Source organism: Myotis yumanensis, unplaced genomic scaffold, assembly GCF_028538775.1.
Source record: "Myotis yumanensis isolate MYYU_CA2020_CCGP unplaced genomic scaffold, mMyoYum1.0.hap1 SCAF_5, whole genome shotgun sequence".
In the NCBI taxonomy this organism is placed as follows: domain Eukaryota; kingdom Metazoa; phylum Chordata; class Mammalia; order Chiroptera; family Vespertilionidae; genus Myotis; species Myotis yumanensis.
The window spans coordinates 8,862,095-8,882,098 of record NW_027223756.1 but is presented as its reverse complement, the minus strand read 5'-3'; the positions used below and the strand labels follow the sequence as shown (position 1 = coordinate 8,882,098).

At 42.0% G+C, this 20,004-nt stretch overlaps 1 protein-coding gene across 6 annotated transcripts in view; it reads left to right on the top strand.

Annotated features, from left to right (window-relative positions):
• Positions 1-20,004, top strand: part of TENM2 (teneurin transmembrane protein 2) — a 1,191,402-nt gene that overhangs the window by 734,889 nt on the left and 436,509 nt on the right. The window lies entirely within an intron of this gene.

Sequence of the window (20,004 nt, the reverse complement as noted above, 5' to 3'; positions counted from 1 at the left end):
AATGTAATGTTTTGGCCTAATGGGCAGGATTAGCAAGAGCTGGGAAGCCATAAATGAAAGTTTCTTGTTTCCAGAGAGCAAGTCAGAGCTTTTATGTCATCTGCCGCGCAGCTCTCGGTGAATTTAAATGTATCTCTTGGGCTTTGGTAATATTCGTGTTAATGTCAAAATTGATCCCATTGTTATTGAGATGTGTGGTTTCTTCAGGCCCCAGTGGCACTGTGCCTGCGGTTGCCAGGGCCGATGGGTATCTGCATGGGATATGTGCCTTCCAACCTCTCTCTAGAATGGAGTGAGATTATCTGTGGTTCCCGCTACCAAGTGCTGTGTGTAGGTCTGCGTCCTTCTGTAATTCACTCATAAACTGAATTGTATTTCCCGAGTACCTACTGTGTGCCAGGCACTTTGCATGGCTCTTTGAGTGAAACAGTGAACAGCAAGATCTAGGCTCTTCTCCCAGAGGATATGGAGAGGAACAATAAACATGAGCAAAAAGATTGTAACTGCACATTGATGTTAGTGCTTCGTGGGGAGACAGCTGGAAGAGGAGACAGGGGATTGTGGAGAGGGGAGCCTTCGATCTGTCAGTGGTGAGGCAATATTTGAGCTGAGACAGAAAAGATAAGGCTAAGCTAGCCTTGAAAATAGAGAGAGAAGGAGCTTTCAAGGCAAGGAATAAGTACCTGCAAAGGTCCTAAACTAGGGAAGAGTTGTGTTTGAAGAATTAAATGGCCATGAGTACGTGTAGGACAAAGTGAGGAGGCAGAGTGGGATGAGTTGGAATTAAAGAGGCCTCCACAGAGGAGAGATCACTCGGGGCCTTGTAGTCAAGGTAATTGAGCTTATTATTTTATTCTAAGTTTGGTTAGAAGCCATGGAAGGATGTTTCTGAGTTTCAGTCTCTATCTTTTAAAACTTTATTTTTATATCAAGATATCTATGTTTGTCTATTATAAAAACTATATTTTTATATCTATTATATTTTAGAAAGAGAAAATAACAAGTGTTGACAACGGTGTGGAGAAATTGGAATCCTTATGCATTGCCGATGGGAATGTAAAATGGTGCAGCTGCTGTGGAAAACAGTATGGCAGTTCCTAAAAAAATTAAACATAGAATTAACATATGATCCAGTGATTCACTTCTGAGACTCTTTTCCAAATAATGGAAAGCAGGAACTCCAACAGCTCTTTGTGGACCCATGTTCACAGCAGTGTTATCTATAGTAAGCAAAAGGTAGAAATAAACTAATTGTCCATTGACAGATGACTAGATAAGCAAAATGTGAAAGGTACACACAAAGGAATAGTATTCAGCCCTAGCAAGGAAGGATTCTGGCTCATGCCTCACCGTAATGAACCTTGAAGACATTCTGCTAAGTGAAATAGCCAGACACAAGAAGCAACTACTGTACAATTCTATTTACATAAGGTACCTAGAATAGTCAAATTCACAGAGACAGGAAGTGGATTGGTGGTCACCAGGGGCTGGGAAGAAGAGTGATGAGGAGTTATTACTTAATGAGTATGGAGTTCCCATTGGGAAAGATGAAAAAGTTCTGGAGATGGATGGTGGGGATTTTCACATAACAATGTGAATATAGTTAATGCCACTGAACTGTACACTACTGCTGGTTAAGATGGTAAATTTTATGCTTTGTAAAGTTTGCCACAATTGTACAAAGCTAGAAGAAGAAACACACTATATCTTACACTGCATAGAAAGGAGGTGAGAGAACAGTTGGAAAGACAGACAGGAGGTCATTGCTCCAGTTCAGTATTAAGAGAACAGTGGTCCAGGGCAAGAGAGATGCAGAGAACCTGTGGATCTGAGATGGATATAAAAGGACAGAAGCTACAGGGCTTATTGATGGATGATATGACTGTTCATTATTTGTACTATGATACACTAAAAGTCTTCAGACCACACTTGTGGAGGTGGGTGGTAAAGACTGATGAAAGGCCTTTGACTGGCAGATGTATTTAAGCTTGATATCTTGGTCACAACAAGACGGGCTTTATTCTTAAACTCTTCAGTAGTCTTGGATGGAGTGTGGGAGCTATTGCTGTTGACATGTGAATGTTTGCCTGCACTGCCATGCAGCAGTCACATGCTCTGGGTGAACATGGCCTGCCTTGTGATTTGCAGTGATAACTAGCATGTGGCTGGAGTTGCTCATTCTCTTCCTTATTAGTAATGCACGTCTTCCATTAGCATATGCAACTAACGACTCCCTTTCCCCTGTGCAGTGTTGACATTCATTGTAATGATTTATTATCCAAGCTAAATAACCCTCAATATGAAACAACAAACATGCCTGTGTTTGTGTTTTCCATTTGTTTTGTTTTCTCTTTCTTGCTTCTGTATAAGTAGATAGTTCTTTATGTGATAATTACATGGTACCCAAACAAACAATTGGAAAACCCACTGGAAAGGTTAAGAATGTCTGCAAGGTTTATTTTTTTAAAAAATGGAAAAATCCACTGGCATCTCGCATTAGTGCCTTGGGATTTTAAAAATAATTAGATTAGTAAGATAATGTTTGTTATGAGGAAACACTCCATATAAGATTTAATGGTCTGTGAAAGGGCCACAATTGAACTTCCTGTGGAGTCGCCAAAGCCCCCCCAGGAGTCTTGTTTTATTCACTTGAGATGTTTCCAGAATGGTCTGAACCAGGAGCTTACAAAGTGGTAGAGTAGTGGCTGGGTCTGGAGTTCTGCAATTGGACTGACTGAGTTATATCCCAACAAGCCACTACCGAGTGTGTAACCTTATCAGGGGTGGGGAACGTCCGGCCCATGGGCCATATATGGCCCTCAAATTATTTGGTCTGCCCTGTCAAGGCATTAGTGATGAGTGAATTAAATGTCTGAGCAAATATAGCAGGCTAATTTTTAAGTTGATAATTTTGTATGGCCCTCGGATGGTATTATAAATATCCAAATGGTGCTTGGAAGAAAAAAGGTTCCCCATCCCTGCTTTAGATGATATACCTAAACTCCCTGAACCTCAGTGTCCTCTTCTATCAAGTGGGCACAACAGCTATACCTATCTCATGAGGTCCTTGTGACAATTAACTAAGATAATAAATGTGAAGCTCTTAGCATAAGTGCTCAATAAATATTAGCTGTTACTGTTGTCAGTAAGCTGCAAATATTTTCATGAGAAAGACATGGTATATGAAAATAAATATATGTAAAGTCAATATAAAAGGGTAAAGAGAAAAATGTATAGATTAAGGTCATTATTTGTGCAACTATGTATATTACAGTGAAATTAATGTGGAGTGCTTTATAGTATACAAGAGGCCCAGTGCACAAAATTCGTGCCCTGGTTGGTGGGGGGGGGGGGGGCGTCCCTCAGCTCAGCCTGTGCACTCTCGCAGTCTGGGAGCCCTCGGGGGATGTCTGACTAAAGGCTGAGCGGGCCTAAGCCTTTAGTCGGACATCTTTAGCACTACTATGGAGGCGGGAGAGGCTCCCACCACCACCACTGTACTGGCAGCCATCAGCCTGGCTTCTGGCTGAGCGGCACTCCCCCCGTGGGAACACACTGACCACCAGGGGCAGCTCCTGCATTGAGCGTCTGCCCCCTGGTGGTCAGCGTGAATCATAGCGACTGGTCGTTCCACCGTTCGGTTGATTTGCATATTAGCCTTTTATTATATAGGATGGAGTTCTTAGTGTCTGTGATAAAGATATGGCAATATTTTACCCTATACAAGAGAGATAAGAAATCTTGAGTCTTAAATGGTTTGATGTTGTTTTAAAAGTATGTTCTCCAAGCCTGTCCAATGTGGCTCTGTGGTTGAGCATTGACCCATGAACCAAGAGGTTGCTGGTTCGATTCCTAATAAGGGAAAAAGCCTGGGTTGTGGGCTCAATCCCCAGTCGGGTGGTGGGGCAGGGAGGGCGGAAGGGCATGCAAAAGGCAGCTGATTGATGTTTCTCTCTCATTGCTCTCTATCCCTCTATTCTCTATTCCTCTCCCTTCCTATCTATAAATAAATAAATAAATAAATACATACATACATACATACATACATAAAATATAGTATAGTATAGTCTCTTTAAAAAAAAGTATGTCTTCCCCAACTCTGGTCATTTTGTTTCTTATTGTTTCCCATGTTAATCACTGTGACACTTCCCGCTTCACATCATTTTGGACATTGGAGACTTTTCATTGGTTAATGATAATTTCCATCTCTTAACATCACAGACAATTAATTGAATTGTATTTTATCAGGTTAAAGTTACCTCACCTGGCTTACTGTGGCAGTTTTGTTTTCTAAAGAAAAAGAAACACTAATTTTTTTTGTTGTTGAGCTTCAGCTTAAAAACCTAAGCAGGTTCTTCTTGCTGCGGGCTTTTCCCCAATAGAAAATTGTTATTGATGTTTTGTAAGTATCATATTCTATTCAAAGGTAAAAGGCTGCTTCCACTTGCCATTTTTCTAGTGATTTTGTTTTTCTACACTGTGTCTGCAAGTCAACACTCTTGGGCTCAATTAAAATATGTATTTAGCCAGTGGATTTGCAGGAAAAAGACCAAACTGGAATACTAATACCTGGTCTATTGCCTGTGAATACAAGGAGGGTGCATATTGAGGGATGCTTTCAAGACAATGGCCAGTGAGCTCAGGAAGCCTGTCAGTGATTGCACCTCGCTACACATGTACAGTGGGATTTGGTTGAAATTTTTTAGCACACTCAGGTGTTGCTCATTAAAATTACAATTTGATTGAGATCGTATCCAAATAGAAAATTCAAAGCCACTAAAACAATGCCACAGCCTGTCTTCCCCGTGCCTAACAACCCCATGGGACAGAGGCTAGTTTTGCCCGACCTCTGCTCTGAAGATCTTCCATGTGGCATCATGATTGCAACTCATATTTGTGGAGTTTTTACTACGTGTCAAGCCCTCCACCCCTAACTGGGGATGTGAAGACGACCAAAGGCAGGCACAGCCTCTGCCTCTTGGAGCTTCCATTCTAGGGACTTGGGAGGAGATGATGTAGATATAGTCATGAAAATCAGAAAAGGTGTCCCTGAGGAGGTGCCAACTGAGCAGGGCAATGAAGCTTAGTAACTAGGAATGATTATCTTGGACAAGAAAAGCAAGATGCCTTATGGAAAGTGGGGGGCGTGACCAGGTCAGGTTCTGAGAACAGTTCTGAGTGACTAGAACCAGAGACAACAAGGTCCAAAATAATTCTGGAGAAGTTATAAGGACCAGTCCATGGAGGCCACATTAGAAATGTCGTCCTGACTTCTTAGATCAACTTCAGTCCATAGTAGGTACTATTGATATTGTCTTCCTAATGCTTCAGCAAATTAAAGCTGAAAGTGGTGAAATAACCTCATACCTCAGCTGGAAATAGCAGATGCAGATTTAAGCCACAGCCTGAGTTTATAACCATCACATTGTACTTCAGCTAGAAGTAGGATGCCTCCCTAACAGTTTTGTGGATTTCTGACTCACAGTGTCATCCAGTGTCAATGTTGTCTTTCTATAGAGTCTATTAATGGAGATAACCATCGGTTTGATTTACAGCCAAATGAAGCCAAGTTAACTGCTGGCAGAGTAAACAAGATACACAGGCGAACTTTTACACAGCCATTGTTACCTTTACACCAATTCTTAGGTCTCCAAACCTCAGAAAGAGGCTTGGAAATTAGAGTCTGAATACTATTAGTCCCACTGGGCAATGCCGTAGCTGGGAGAGAATCATATAGCTTTCTTAGCTGGTACCAAGTTGTGAAGTCCAAAAGAGAGTTAAAAGAGAACTAGTATTATATATATTTTTAAAGCGATTACAATGCATTTAAGGAATGAAAGTAGTCCTCTGAGGTTCAATATAATGAGAAGAAAAGAAAACGAGAGGGGCAGAAAGTGAAGGGAAGACGAGAACAGAGAAAGAGGGAGACGTTGCTACAATATTTGCCCACTTCAATCTTTCTTTCTTCTCTTCCCTTTTCTCTCTTCTCTGTCAACGTTTTTTGCTTTGAAGCTAAACACTTGATAGATTAGCCTTGCACTAAAGAAAATGCCCTCTTTCGTGTACAAAAGCTTGGTAATTGCTGCAGAAAGATACTTAGTCGCTCATAATATTCATATAATCAGATTAGTTTTGAAGCCTACCTCAGCGGAGGAGGTTGGAGTAATCCAATTCGTGCCTGTTTGCCTCGTCCATGTGAGTGCGTCTTCTTCCCAATCACTTTATCCTTCCTGTTGGCCTCCGTGGGTGCCAGCCAGAAAGCTACCCCAGCATCTCCGAGGACAAGTCAATTATTGCATCATAAAGAAAAGAAAGAGGGAGTCCATTTAAATGTTTGAAGAGGTGTAGGTTTTTGTTTTTGCTTTTGCTTCTGCTTGTTGCTTTATTGGTAATAGCTGAAATTATCCGGAGGCTTCTCAACCTATGCTTCTCCAATTTTGTTGGGCAGTTAACGTCTCAATTCATAGACATCTGTCTCGTGACCAATCCATCCGTGCTGAGCTTTGAACATATGGCTGTGTCTGATGGCTTCCCGGATTCCTCCGGGGAGAGTTTTGTAAGATCTCTATTTGAGGGAGCAGCCACACACAGATGAGAGGTACACTCCTGGAATTAATTATTGCTTGCCAAGTTTGAGGATTGATTCGTTCTATGCCCAGAGCCAACGACTTCATGCTGAAATGTCTTTCATGATCCAGGTGCGGCTCCCCTTCGCAGACCTTCTAACCCAATGCCGTTTGTTCTTTGCTGGTAATGGTGGACTTTGTATTTGAACTCCTTAGTTTGAAATCCACTTTCTAACCATAAACATGTAGCTATAGTGAGGGCCATACATTCCCTGGGACTGAGAATTAAGAACAATCTCACCTTGCAACTTCAGGTTTCCTCTTTTCTGTGAAGGCTTCCTTTCCTCTTGAAATGAAAGATGACGTTTCAGCCGTCGGACATAGGCCAATGTCAATAATGGAATCCAATCACATTTGACCTACGTTATTCTGCATGAATAATGAACCCATTATATATATATATGTATATGTATATATATCACACTCCCTGGGATAGAGGAATGGCCTCCAGAGTTTCTGATCTTTCCTGAAATGAGTGCTACTTGAACAGATAATATAGTTTTTAAAATCCCAATGGTTGATGGAATCTGATGGGGGAAGCTAGCATGGTTCACGATGCTAGCTTCCTGTTGGTCAGAAATCTACCTAAAGGCATGTCAGCTGTGTGAGATTTTCTCATGACCAATGTCACATCTCACTTATGGCTTGATTGGCCTTTTTTTTTTTAAAGGTAGCACAGCTCTCCAGTCTTTTGGAACCTATCAGACCTACTTTTCTGCAAAAGTGCCCTATTAATAATTTTCATATAGATTGCCACCATGCCAAGCTTAAGTACCTACAGTAGCCAAGCTTGCATTTTAAATGGAATCAGTATCCTGTTGACCAGAAGGATGAATCAAACTATTCTCCATTCTATGTTTAACCTCTTTGAAATTACTGACAGGTCTTTTATTTTGGAAGTGTATTTTACAGGGAAGAAGACTTCCTAAATATGATTTAATTCTTTTTTTTCTCCAGAGAAATGGGATTTAAAACTTTGTGCTTGTACCCTCCGGAAATGGTTTAACCAAACAGAGTCCAAATATCATAGAAGTGAAAAAAGAGGCTGTATTGTTTCAGGGCCCACATCAGTCTCATGATAAAGAGAATTAAATCCTCACTGTCCACCAATTGCGAGCCAATCCGAGCTATGAGATATCCTGAAATGACAGAGAGCTTTCAAATTGAGCATTTTTTGTGTGCTCTGTGGTTGGGAATTCTGTTGGAAAAATATGGTTAGAACTATTTTGACAATGTTTAACCTGCTTAAATTGGATTTTTTAAAGTGCACAAATTGATGTTCTGCCTACTTGGGGAATGTTTTAAAGATACCAAGACTTCAAAGAAAAACAGTGTGAATGAATCAGGTGCAAACATCCCTGTATCCATCCTAGCCAAATTAGTTTAGGATTTCCTAGGGCAATGCTAAATTAGAATGATGCTCAGGCATCAGGGAAGTACCACTGGAGATCATCTCTTTTAGGGGGTGGGTCTGAGAAAAGTAAAGATATTTCACATCTTGTGGTAATCATTAAATGGCATCAACTTCATAGGTATTTTTCAAGGCTGCAATTGAATATTCTTAGTTTCCCTGCTACTGTCATGGAGAATTGTGTCAGCTCCTGGTGCATTGGAATTTGGGGTGTCAGGTGACCTTTCTGACCTTCACTATTCTCCCCTGCCTACATACTTGGTCAGCAGATATCTTTCTGCTTCTTACTGCAGGGTAAATTAGGTCTCGAAAACAGCAACGTGTATTAGACACCATATCAGCTCCAGAAGCTGAAAGCATTTTTTTTAAATGAAGCCAGAGAGATGGAGTGATCTGCTTGATAATAAAGCTTAGCTTTAATGCCAGCTCCATGCTGTTACAGCATATTACTAAACAGCAAGAAATGTGGCACAGATGTTGTGGCGGCCATATTTTACACCATCCAAAAGGTCATGTCGCTTGTTATTACATTCAGAATCAATATTAAGTGAGCGTTCCAAATTTCAGCTGTCAGTTGAATTTATTGCTGCAAAGCAAAGCTGAAGGTTTCTCGACTGTGATTCAAGCAAGCTAACAAATTAACTAATATAAGGGCATGCCTAGAAGAAGCAGGTGACCCACATGCCAACAGCAAAAGCTGGGGTCTTATATAGCTGTGAGAAAGGGCTGCCCCAGTTGCCACTCAGAAACAATTGCCATCGCTATATTTCAGGAAGGGAAGGAGGGTGGGAGGGAGGAAAGGAGAAGGGAATGGAGGGACGAAGGGAAAGAAGGGAAAGTAGGGAGGGAGAGAAGGAGAGAAGGAGGGAAGGAAGGAAGGAAGGAAGGAAGGAAGGCAGGCAGGCAGGCAGGCTGGCTCTCAGGTGGATGAAATATGCCAAGGGCAGCTTTTTTAGATCATGTGTGTTGTATAAATGTCTGCCTGACACTGCTCAGAATAGTTAGCACACCTTGGCTATAACTTGCATTGCCAAATTCACCTAAATATCTGGTCACCTAGGCTTACTCCAAAATCATTTTGAGATCTAGACAAGAAACACCAGGCCAGGTGCTAACTGAGCTATATGTTTATCTTGCCATTTATCATCTCAACAGCCGTGCTAAGGAGAGTCTTTCTTAGCTGTAGTCAGTTCTACAAAAGGTACAAAAATATCTTATAGATGGGCACTCATTTAATTAGTACATGGACACACCCGCAGTTGCCTAATATGGTTTATTAAAGTGAACTGGGGGATTCAAGTTAGTGAGAAGAAATTGTAGGTTATATCCATCATCAGATTAAGAGGGTTCTACACGGTCTCAGGAAAGCCATACCAACGTATTCTGCGTAGAATGGCTGGTGAGAAAATAATGTAAATGACTTTTGGCTGCCATGGGCAAGCCTGTGAATCCAGATACCCAGGATTTGCTCCGAAATAATTTTTAAAACGTATCCTTTACACTCTCTTTGTCTGTGATATGGTCTCTCCAGTGCATCTGTTGAGAGAACGAGTGCTGCCCAATTAGCAAGTGGTCCTGAAGATGTACTGGGGCTTTTGTGGGATGTGAGAGCTCACAGGGCCATCTTGCCAGGCGGAGGGAGCAGGGGAAAGCCAGGCTGTGAGGTCCCTTGGCAGCTGGGACTCCTCTCCTGAGAAATCCCAGCTCTTGGTGGGCGATCTCGACTCTTGGAGATGATCTCCTGATATTTTAGACACATTAGTCAATCTCCAAACTGCTGGCGACTCAACACAAGGTTTAACTGAGGTCTTGAGATGCTTCTTTGACAAGTCGTACGTACTCACGTCTGCATATTCTCTCTTAAATGCAAGGGATGGTTTTTAATTGACTTTAGTAGGAGTGTTTAGGGGGCAGAAATCTGTAATTCTTGTAAATAAATACTCCAGTCAAGGACTATTCATTATTCAAGATTCAATAAACATTTTTTTTTGAGTAGGTACTCTGGGCACATTCTATGTTCAGTGATCTGGGTTAAAAAGATAAACAAGACAGGGTTTCTGTCCTCAGGGATTGGTGCAAAAGTACGTGTATTTGAGTAAGTATAGTGCAGTGTAGCAGTGTGTAGTTGAAAATCCTCTTACCTTTTGACCCCGCATGTTTATTTCTAGAAATGTATCCAAAGAAACAGTGCAAAATTATGTTTAAGTGAAATTAGTTCTTTCATGGTGATTGACAGCTACGTAAATGCTCACTGACTATTTCTTGAATAAATAAATATTATTATGAGCTATTTATAAAAGCAGAAGTGGGAAATTTCTAAATATGCAAAATAGAGAACTAGTTAAATATGACATGTACAAATTAAAAGATTTCGGAGGAATTTACAATGTTGTGAGGATTTTTAATGACATAGGAAAGATTCTCTAAATATATTGTTAAATGAAAGCAGCTTACAAAGAAATACACGTAGCACCATTTTGATTTTGTGAAAAGCAAATAAATGCACACGCACAGAGAAAAGCATTCATATCCTGCATGTCCAAAGCAAGGATTGATGGGGTAACCAAAACAGTGAAGCAAGGAGTCGTAAAAACCAATCCAAACATATCTAAATATTTTGTTTCTACTTAAAACATAGAAAACTATTTTTCCCACTGATCTTAAACTGCATTGATCTTAAGGGGCGAGGCCAGGCTTTTCCTTTGAGTGTGAAATTGTTTCTTCCTTGCAGAAACAGCTCCCATTATGCAGCATACATGATTTCCTACTTCAGTTCTTCAAAATAAAGCAAGAACTTGAAAGGCTTGCAAAGAAGTCTGAAGCCTGAATCCTGCTAGATGGTGACATGTTCCCCATCAATTTTTTCCAGTTGTATCCGTACCTAATTTGACAGCATTGTTTGTAGCAATTTGCATGCACTGAGGTTTCCTCAAAGCACTGAATTCAAGAAAATGCTTCGTGTTTTCACTATTTCATTGGTTCCTGCTATATTTAACTGAATTGTGAAATTAGATTAAAACACAAGTGACATAAATCGGTTTGGGGGAAAACATCATTTGCAGGAGCAGAAGGGAGAAGGTTCTTAGAGAGTCGCCTACGAGCTGTATGCCATGGATATGTTTGTGGGTTTTACAGAGGGAAGGGGAGTAGAAGTTAATCCAACCCATCAGTCAAATGAAGGTCAATTAGGGGGGCTTTGGGTGTATGCTGGAGCAAGGAGAGAGGAGAAAGTGACAGAATAGGTACTATGTGTTAATAGTGCTTATCTCTGGAAGAGGGAATTTTTAGAGATTGTCATTCTTTTCCCTCTTCTATGTATTATTTAAACTCTTTACAATGAATAAGTATGCTTTTAGAAGCAAAGTGTTCATTTGCTTCATTTTTAAGTAAATTTTGAAAATAAAAGCTGCAATGTGGTTACATGTTACAGTCTGTGTTTGAGAGGTGGTGTGACAAATTCCTTAGCAGCACTGTCTTTGCTCTTGGGCTTCCTGGCTTTAAATCTCAGACCCGCCACTTTTAGCATGTGAAACTTTGGGCAAATACACTTTAAACCCTCTATAGTGCCCCAGATTATATAACTGAACAATAGAGATAATGGTATTAGCAACCACCAGCAACTAATGCTATCAGTTGTGAAGACCAGATAAGGTATATCGAGATCGTAGAAGACCACTGGATGCAGGGAAAATGCTTAAATACTAGTTAGGTTCTTGTTTCATTATTCTTTTTCTTAGGTCACCAATGGGCTTCATTCCTAAATTGTGAGCCAAAGCTGAGATTTCCATATCATTCTCAGAAAAATGCAAGGAAGCAAATGATTAAGTGAGAGTGTGTGTTTGTCTTGATGTTGTAGGGTTGGGTGGGCAAACTATGGTCCACGGGCCAAATCTGACCCACCACCTATTTGGGGAAATACAGTTTTCTTGATCACAGCCACAGCTTTCATTTATGTATCATATGGCAGCTTTCACGATGCAACAGACAGAGTTGAATAGTTGCAGCAGGGACTGCATGGGCTGCAGTAGCTAAAATATTTACTCCCTGACTTTTTATAGAAGAAGGTTGCCCACTCCTACTGTATGGAATCCATCAAGGTAGTATCCTTGTAGGCTGGACTAAAAAGAGAAGGTTTTGTGAGCTAGAAAGAGGTGGGTGAAAGAGGATACTCAGGTGTGTATTCCTATCATGTGTGCAAGGAATCTGCTGAAACCAATAAGTGCTCAGGTGCAAGAATAGTTTTTGTTTTTGTTTTTAAGTAGGGTAAGACCAATGGGAAGTTCTTTGTCTGCAGCAACAAAGGTGTTTAAATCTAGTGTGTTAGACGACAGGGAGCCATTACGGGCTGTTGAGCAGGACAAACATGGACCTGACATGGCTTAAAGGAGGTTACCTGACAGTGGGGTGTGTGCAGGATTGTAGATGGTAAACCTGTAACCGGAGAATAAGTAGGTGCCCAGTAGAGTTATGTGGCAATGAGGGGAGAGCGTCTCTGCAAGAATAGTGGTTGGGAGGGAATAGAAAATTAAGTTTCACATACTCCTTTAATCTTTATAAGAACTATTTCTCATGTTCTCACAAAGAGAACGCCATGGGTTTCTTCCCTGGAAACAAGCCCAGTAATACATAGTCAGTGGCAGAGTTTATCCACATTAGCAGAATAGCACGGTCTTTTCTGCAAAAGGAATTAAAATAATTCCAAAATGGGATACTTGATCTGGATAAAACCCCAATTAGGCTCACAGTGCCTTTCTTGAACAGGCATGTGTGCATCCAGGTGTAGGCTGCACAAGCTTTCATTTGGGGGAAACAATATTAAAACCGTTTATTCCATCAGAATTCCTTTTGCAATGGCAGGATCTGGGTGTTCACCTTGCTAGTTACCAATGTCTGATCTGCCTGGCACTCAACTGAGCCCTTGGCTGACAGTGTCAACAGTGTTAATATATATCAGGCTGCCCCCAGGGCTTAGGGTGTCTTTGGAGTCCTTTATCATAGTACAGAACATCATAGTGGTAACGAGGTGGAAGGAAGAGAGTTCCCATCCTAAATGTAAAGAGAAAATAAAAGCATGCTGCATGCAACCTGTAAAAATTGTTTTAATCCTCACCTGAGGATATGTTTTTATTGATTTTTAGACAGAGAGAGAGAGAGAGAGAGAGAGAGAGAGGAGAGAGAAAGAGAAAGAAACATGGATTGATTGCCTGCCATACCAGTCCCAACCTGGGATCAACCCCGCAACCTAGGTACATGCCCTGACCAGAATTGACCAGCAATGGACCCTACCACGTTTTGTTGTACAGGACAACACTCCAACTAACTGAGCCACCTGGTCAGGGCCACATGCAACCTTTTAAACTCTATGTAGACTGGCAGTGATAGGTAGGGGATTTTGAACTGCATCTTCAAGGTACTCTGTTAATTATTATTAAAGCCTCCATTGACAAGAGGTCTTTAGCAACTCATGACCAAGAAACAACTCAACAACAAAGATGATGTTAGAGGACATATTCACTGTTCTACCAGCTAAGAAATGCTGTAGAATTCAATGGAGGGAGGAGGGAGGAAGTGGACATGATCCTCAGTAGCCTACACCCTACATTGTGAGATCCCAAAATGCACGCTTTCACTGTGTCCTACATTAACAAGGTTAGGTGGATACTTACCAACATGTTGGACTCTTTTGAAAAAAATTAGAACCTATTCCCATTGTCCTATATACAGCGGATTTACTAGGTCCCACTCTTCCTCTGTAGTCTTGTCACCAGCAGACTTAGAACAACATAAACTAGGGCCAAACTATTTGAATGACTGAGTTTTAAGAGCTGTGTTAGTCAATAGCTCTTCATTTGATGTTGGAGTTGGAACACAGTAGAACAAATGTGGCTGAGAGAGGCAGGCATTCGGAAATGCTTGGTAAGCCCTGGTATTATAAAGCTATCCTACAATTGCTGCTCACAAATACTGTTCCCAGAACAACTCCCTAGAAGACCACATCCAACAGGAACTGGGGCAGCAGTGGGGAGAGGGAGGGGGGAAGGAAGGGAGGGATGAAGGCAGGCAGAAGACATAGCCACTCTTATACTTGCATGAAAGGTTGTGAGCTATCCTTCAGTGCTCCAGAGAGGCCAGGGCCAAGCTCAGGAAGCCCCAAGACAAGTCTGGACTATCCCACATTGATAGCGATAAGGGAGAGTTTCCCAGAGCATGGCACTGGCCATACTGCCGGGGAGTCCAGCTGGTCCACACACTTGGCAGTAAGTGTACCATCCACACAGCAGGAACAGTATTTGCTGTTTTTACTCTTTCAGTCCCTTTTATTATGTCAAGGAGAAAGTCTGCATTTGGTATTAGCATGTCTAACTTCATAACATAGCCGATCCTCATTATTTTCGGATTCCGTATTTGTGAACTTGCGTACTCACTAAAATTTCTTTGTAACCCCAAGATCAGTACTGTGGCACTTGCACAGTCATCTGTGGATGTGGGCAGAGGAGTGAAAACTGTGAGACATCCTACGTACCCGTTCCCAGCAGAGACAGAGCAAGGAGACTCTCTGCCTTCTTGTATCAGCTCCCATAATGTTAAAAAGTGTTCTTTCACAGTCTATTTAGTGTCACGTTTTTTAAAAATCTGTGCTTTTTATTGGTAATTCTGCTGCTGAAAGTGGCTCCTGAGCATGGTGCTGTCTGGGGATCCTAAGCTCAGGACAGCTGTGATGGGCCTTAAGGAGAAAACACATAAACATATGCGTTAGAAAAGTTTTGTTCAGACATGAGGTACACTGCTCTTGGCCATGAGTTCAATGTTAAGGAGACAACAATGTCTATGAAGTAAGTTGTCTTTAAACAGGAACGCACCGAAAACAAAGCTTTACAGTGACCAGTTGATGAAAATGATTGGCCAGAGGCTTCTAGGAGCCTAACCCTGCATTTCCCCTGGGAGCAATGGTTCAGCATCCCCCAATTCGGCGTCCATGACAACTTTATAGAACATAACTACACAGCCGTGGCTGGTGTTTCCAAGTGGTTAGAGCATCGGCCTGTGCACCCAAGGGTCACTGGTTCGACTCCCAGTCAAGGGCATGTACTTGGGTTGCAGGTTCAATCCCTGTCCCAGGTCTGGGCACATGTGGAAGGCAACCAATCTATGTGTCTCTCTCACATGGATGTCTCCCTCTCCCTTCCCTGTATCTCTCCCTCCCTCTTTTCCACTCTTTCAAATAAAAAGCAATGGAAAAAAAAGGCAATGGGAAAAATCTCCTCAGGTGAGGATTAACAACAACAACAACAAAAAACACATAACTACCACAAATCATGAGGATCATACTTAGAATGAGCTAGCAATAGCATTTGTAAACATTTTTGCTTCCATGTTTTTATTTTGCATATTTCATATTATATATTTTTGCTGTTACCTTCTATTCATGGGATAAATAGTATTGTTAAGTTTCCTTGTGTTATCAAGTGGTGATACAAAGGTGTTTTTTCCCCCTCAAATATATTGGTTTAAGTAAAATAACTGAGTTAAAGAATAGATATTAAGTAAAAGATAGTATGTGCTAGGAAATATGGCAATAACTATGCACATAAAATAAAAAGTGAAGGCGGTAGGCAAAAAATAAGTTTATGGAACCCTGCAATTGGAGGACGCACTTGTTCTTCACCTTTCTTGGTGACTGCTTCCTTAGAGTCTCGTGCTATAACTGACAGGAAATTTAGCAGAGGTACTATGACTTAGTTCACTGGGAAAGCTGAGATTAAATGAAAGTGATCAGGTAAGTGCATGGCCATTCTAAACTCAAGGTTAGGCCTTGACAATCTAGACAAAATTTAGGAAGAGTGTAGAATAGGACTTTTCTATAGTGGATTTCAGTCTCCTTATCTTTACTAGCAGACTTCTGAATTACTGTTGCCACTATCATAATAGCTCACCAGACTTGGCCTTTTTAAAAAAATCTTTATTGTTGAAAGTATTACAAATGTCCCCCTTTTCCCCTCCCGTGGCCCCCCTCCACCTGGTTCCCACCCTGCCCCAAGCCTTCACCACCCTATTGTCTGTGTCCATAGGGAATGCATATATGTATATAAATTCTTAGGTTAATCTCTTCCCAACCCCCCCTTTCCTCTGCGATTCATCAGTCTGTTCCATGTTTCCATGCCTCTGGTTCTATTATATTCATCAGTTTATTTTGTTTATTAGATTCCTTGTTCATTTATTTTGAATTTTAGATTCAATTGTTTATAGAGGTGTATTTATTGCCATTTTATTGTTCATATTTTTCCCTTCTTCTACTCCTCCTCCTCCTCCTCTTCCTCCTCCTCCTCCTTCTTCTCCTCCTCCTTCTTCTCCTCCTCCTTCTTCTCCTTCTCCTTCTCCTTCTCCCCCTCTCCCTCCTCCTCCCCCTCCCCCTCCCCTCCCCTCCCCCTCCCCCCTCCTCCCTCCCCCTCCCCCCTTCCCCCCTACCTCCTCCCTCCTCCTTCTCCTCCTCCTAACTTCTTTTCTCTTTTAGTCTTTGATCATTGGCATTTTATTATGATGTGTCTTGGTGTGGACCTCTTTGCGTTCCTCTTCCTTGGGACTCTCTGTGCCTCTGGACTTGTAAGTCTATTTCTTTCACCAGGTAGGGGAAGTTTTCTGTCATTATTTCTTCAAATAGGTTTTCAATTTCTTGCTTGCTCTATTCTTCTTGTACCCTCATAATGCGACTGTTGGTACGCTTGAAGTTGTCCCAGAGACTCCTTACACTATCTCATATATTTTTATTCCCTTTTCTTTTTGCTCTTCTGATTGGGTATCTTGTGCTTCCTCATATTCCAAATTGTTGATTTGATTCTCAGCATCCTCTCCTGTTGGATCCCTGTAAATTATTATTTATTTCAATTAGTGTATTCTTAATTTCTGACTGGTCCTTTTCACGTCTTTGAAATTCTCACTAAGATCCTTGAAAGTCTCACTAAGTCCCTTAAATCTCTCATTAAGTTCCATGAGCAATGTTATAACCATTGTTTTGAACTCTGAATCTAGTAGTTTGCTTGCTTTGATTTCATTTAGTTCTTTTTCTGGAGATTTCTTTTATTCTTTCATTTGTGACATGTTTCTTGGTCTCCGCATCTTGGCTGCTTCCTTGGGTTTTTTTCTATGTATTAGGTAGAGCTGCTATGTCTCCTGGAATTGGTAGAGTGGCCACTGTTGTTCTACTGTGTAGTAGGTGTCCTGTAGGGCCCAGACTTAGCCTTTCAAACACAAATTGGCCAGTGGCCCCAGCAAGCTGGCTCTGCCTCATCTGATAAAGGTGAGTCACACCAGCTGTGGCCCCGGGAAGGGGAGGCGCTCACACCACACCCCAGTAAGGTGTTGAGATCCTTTCCAGGCGCGCCTCCCTGCGCCACTCCTTTCTGCAACCTGCTTTATCACGGAGATAAAGAGAAGGAAGGTATTTGGCACTTTGAGCAAAAGATGTTAAAAATGAAAAGTACAAGGGAGCCGTCAAACTGAAATGAAAGCAATTAAATAGACAAAAAGTCCCCTTAGCTGCCTTTTGGGTACTTTTTTGATCTTTTCACCAAGGAATTCGTAGCTTAAAATACTGCTGGCGGAAAAGAAATTAACATTATGGGAAGGCTGCTTTGGATTAGAAAGCAAATGTTAGGTGAGTCAATCAAGCAGCCTTCAGATTCCATGAAATGGGGGCTGCTTGCCTACCTCCGTGGCCAGGTTCATTCTGGGCAACAAAAGTCCCAAGTATAGGAGCAGTGGCTTTCATTCGCTGCATTTCTAACCAGACTCATGTCTCCACTGGGCTTGGCTTTTTTTTTTTTTTTTAGGATCGTCTGACCAACTCGCAGTTTCTGCCACTTAAAGGAAGGGTGGTCGCTTTATTTCAAAGCCCAGGGAGGGGCCAGTGCCTCGGGAACTGGGTGTGAGCTCAGGTTCTGTTCTCACCATGGAAGATGAAACATTGATCTGCTCCAACGAGAAGCAGAAATTTATTTTATCTCTTTTGTGTTTGTTTGTTTTTCCCTCGTTCCCCCAGGATGCTTTTGTTCACCAGCACAAACCTGGTTCAGCTCACCCAGGCAGTCCAAGAGGAAGGGTCAGGCTGGTGTGGACGATGGTGAGGGCTGGGCCTGGGGCTGTGCAGGGCGAGAGGGCAGCGTGTTTGTGGCTGACCAGTAGACGCCACGGGGCAGACCCATGCAGCCCTGGCTGCAGCTTTGACCGCTGGGAGCTAGAGCACAGCGTTGAAGAAGGAAGGGTTTCTGAACCCCAGTTAACAAGCCCTCCGCAGCTGCGGTTCCAATCCCCAGGAAACTCATTAATGCAGTTAGATGCCATGGCAGTGCACTCCTAAGACAGAGGGGAAGTGGAACCACCCCTCGGCTCCACGGATGCCAAGCAGCATCTTCATTCATTAGCCCAACCTCTCCCTCCACGCTGACCTCCCAGAGATGCTCTGACCTCTGAGAAATAGCCCAGGCATGATTCCACACCATTGTATTGTTTCTAACGCTACGACAATGTCAACCAGTGGCGTGAAGGGCTCTTTGCCGACCCACAGATCACTTGGTCCTGGTAGGAAATCACACAGATTGAATATAACCTGAGTCAAGCTCATGGGGTGGCAGGCAGGGTGGGACAAAAGAAGATTTACAGTTGTTCACATGGAAAATGCTGCAATAATATTTTTAAATATATTTTTATTGATTTCAGAGAGGAAGGGAGAAGGAGAGAGAGATAGAAACATCAATGATGGGAGAGAGTCGTTGATGGGCTGCCTCCTGCACACCCCCTACTGGGGATCAAGCCTGCAACCTGGGCACATGCCCTTGGCTGGAATCGAACCCGGGACCCTTCAGTCCACAGGCTGATGCTCTATTCATTGAGCCAAACCGACTAGGGCAATGCTAGTATAATTAATAAATAATAATAAAAGAATAAACTCTGTGCTTCACACACTCACAACTGTAAATCTAGTTTTGCCCCACCCTGTACAAGGAGCATCCATGTTTGTGACTGCATGAGAGGGAGAGGGAAGGCTTCTGGGTGTAACTGACTCAACAACAGGGCCCATGGACTGATAACCTTGTGGAGTGTTTATGCAACCAAATTTAGAGTTGCGTAACAAACCAGGACCCCAACAGTGGCATAGTTTAGACAATAGTTATAAGGTCGGGTGCTGGAATCACTGTCTAACAAATTATGTCTCCATCACCTGTTAACTTTTTAGACTTTGGACAGAGCTGCTTAATCTCTGAAGCCTCAGTTTTCTCTTCTGTAAAATGGGTGGTGGGAATAGGGATGATCTGAAAGGTTTGATTTGGGGTTTTCTGGGTTTAGTTAAGAAATAAAGAAAACACTGCGTGACTGTGATTTGCACAGACTACCTAGCCTGTACAGTGCCTGCAGTAAGAGCTCAACGCTTGCTGCTTCGTCTCCTCCCCCTCCTCGTCTTCCTTCTTCTCTCCCTATGGTTAAATCATTTGAAGCAGAAATAGTGCTTTTTACAGAAATTATTTATCCTTTCATTTTAGGCTGAGTTGGATACTAAAGTCTTGAGAATTTTAATTGTGATCACATGTATACTAGTAGTCATCAGCTGAAAGGTAGCATAGTTCCTGTCCTCTGGAAGTTTACATCCTATACCTTCTCTGCTCACTTGCTTTTAACCCATCATCTCCAGCGTGAGGAGTTATGAGACTTTGGGGTGCTAAGGAAATGGAAAACCATGTTTTCCTCTCTGCCAGCCAGTGAATCTAAGATTTCACACATTTGCATTTGTCGTTGTAATTCTTTTGTTCCAAGAAGGGGTGAAAAGAAGGTTAAAAGGGATGCCATCCATTGAAAGGGAATATCATAATGTGTACCGGTCTCTCAAGAACATCATGCAAAAGTGAGAGTTGGTGTTATTTGGGTTTTAGTTCAAGATAGAGGATCTAAAATACCAGCGACAAATGATTTGTGACT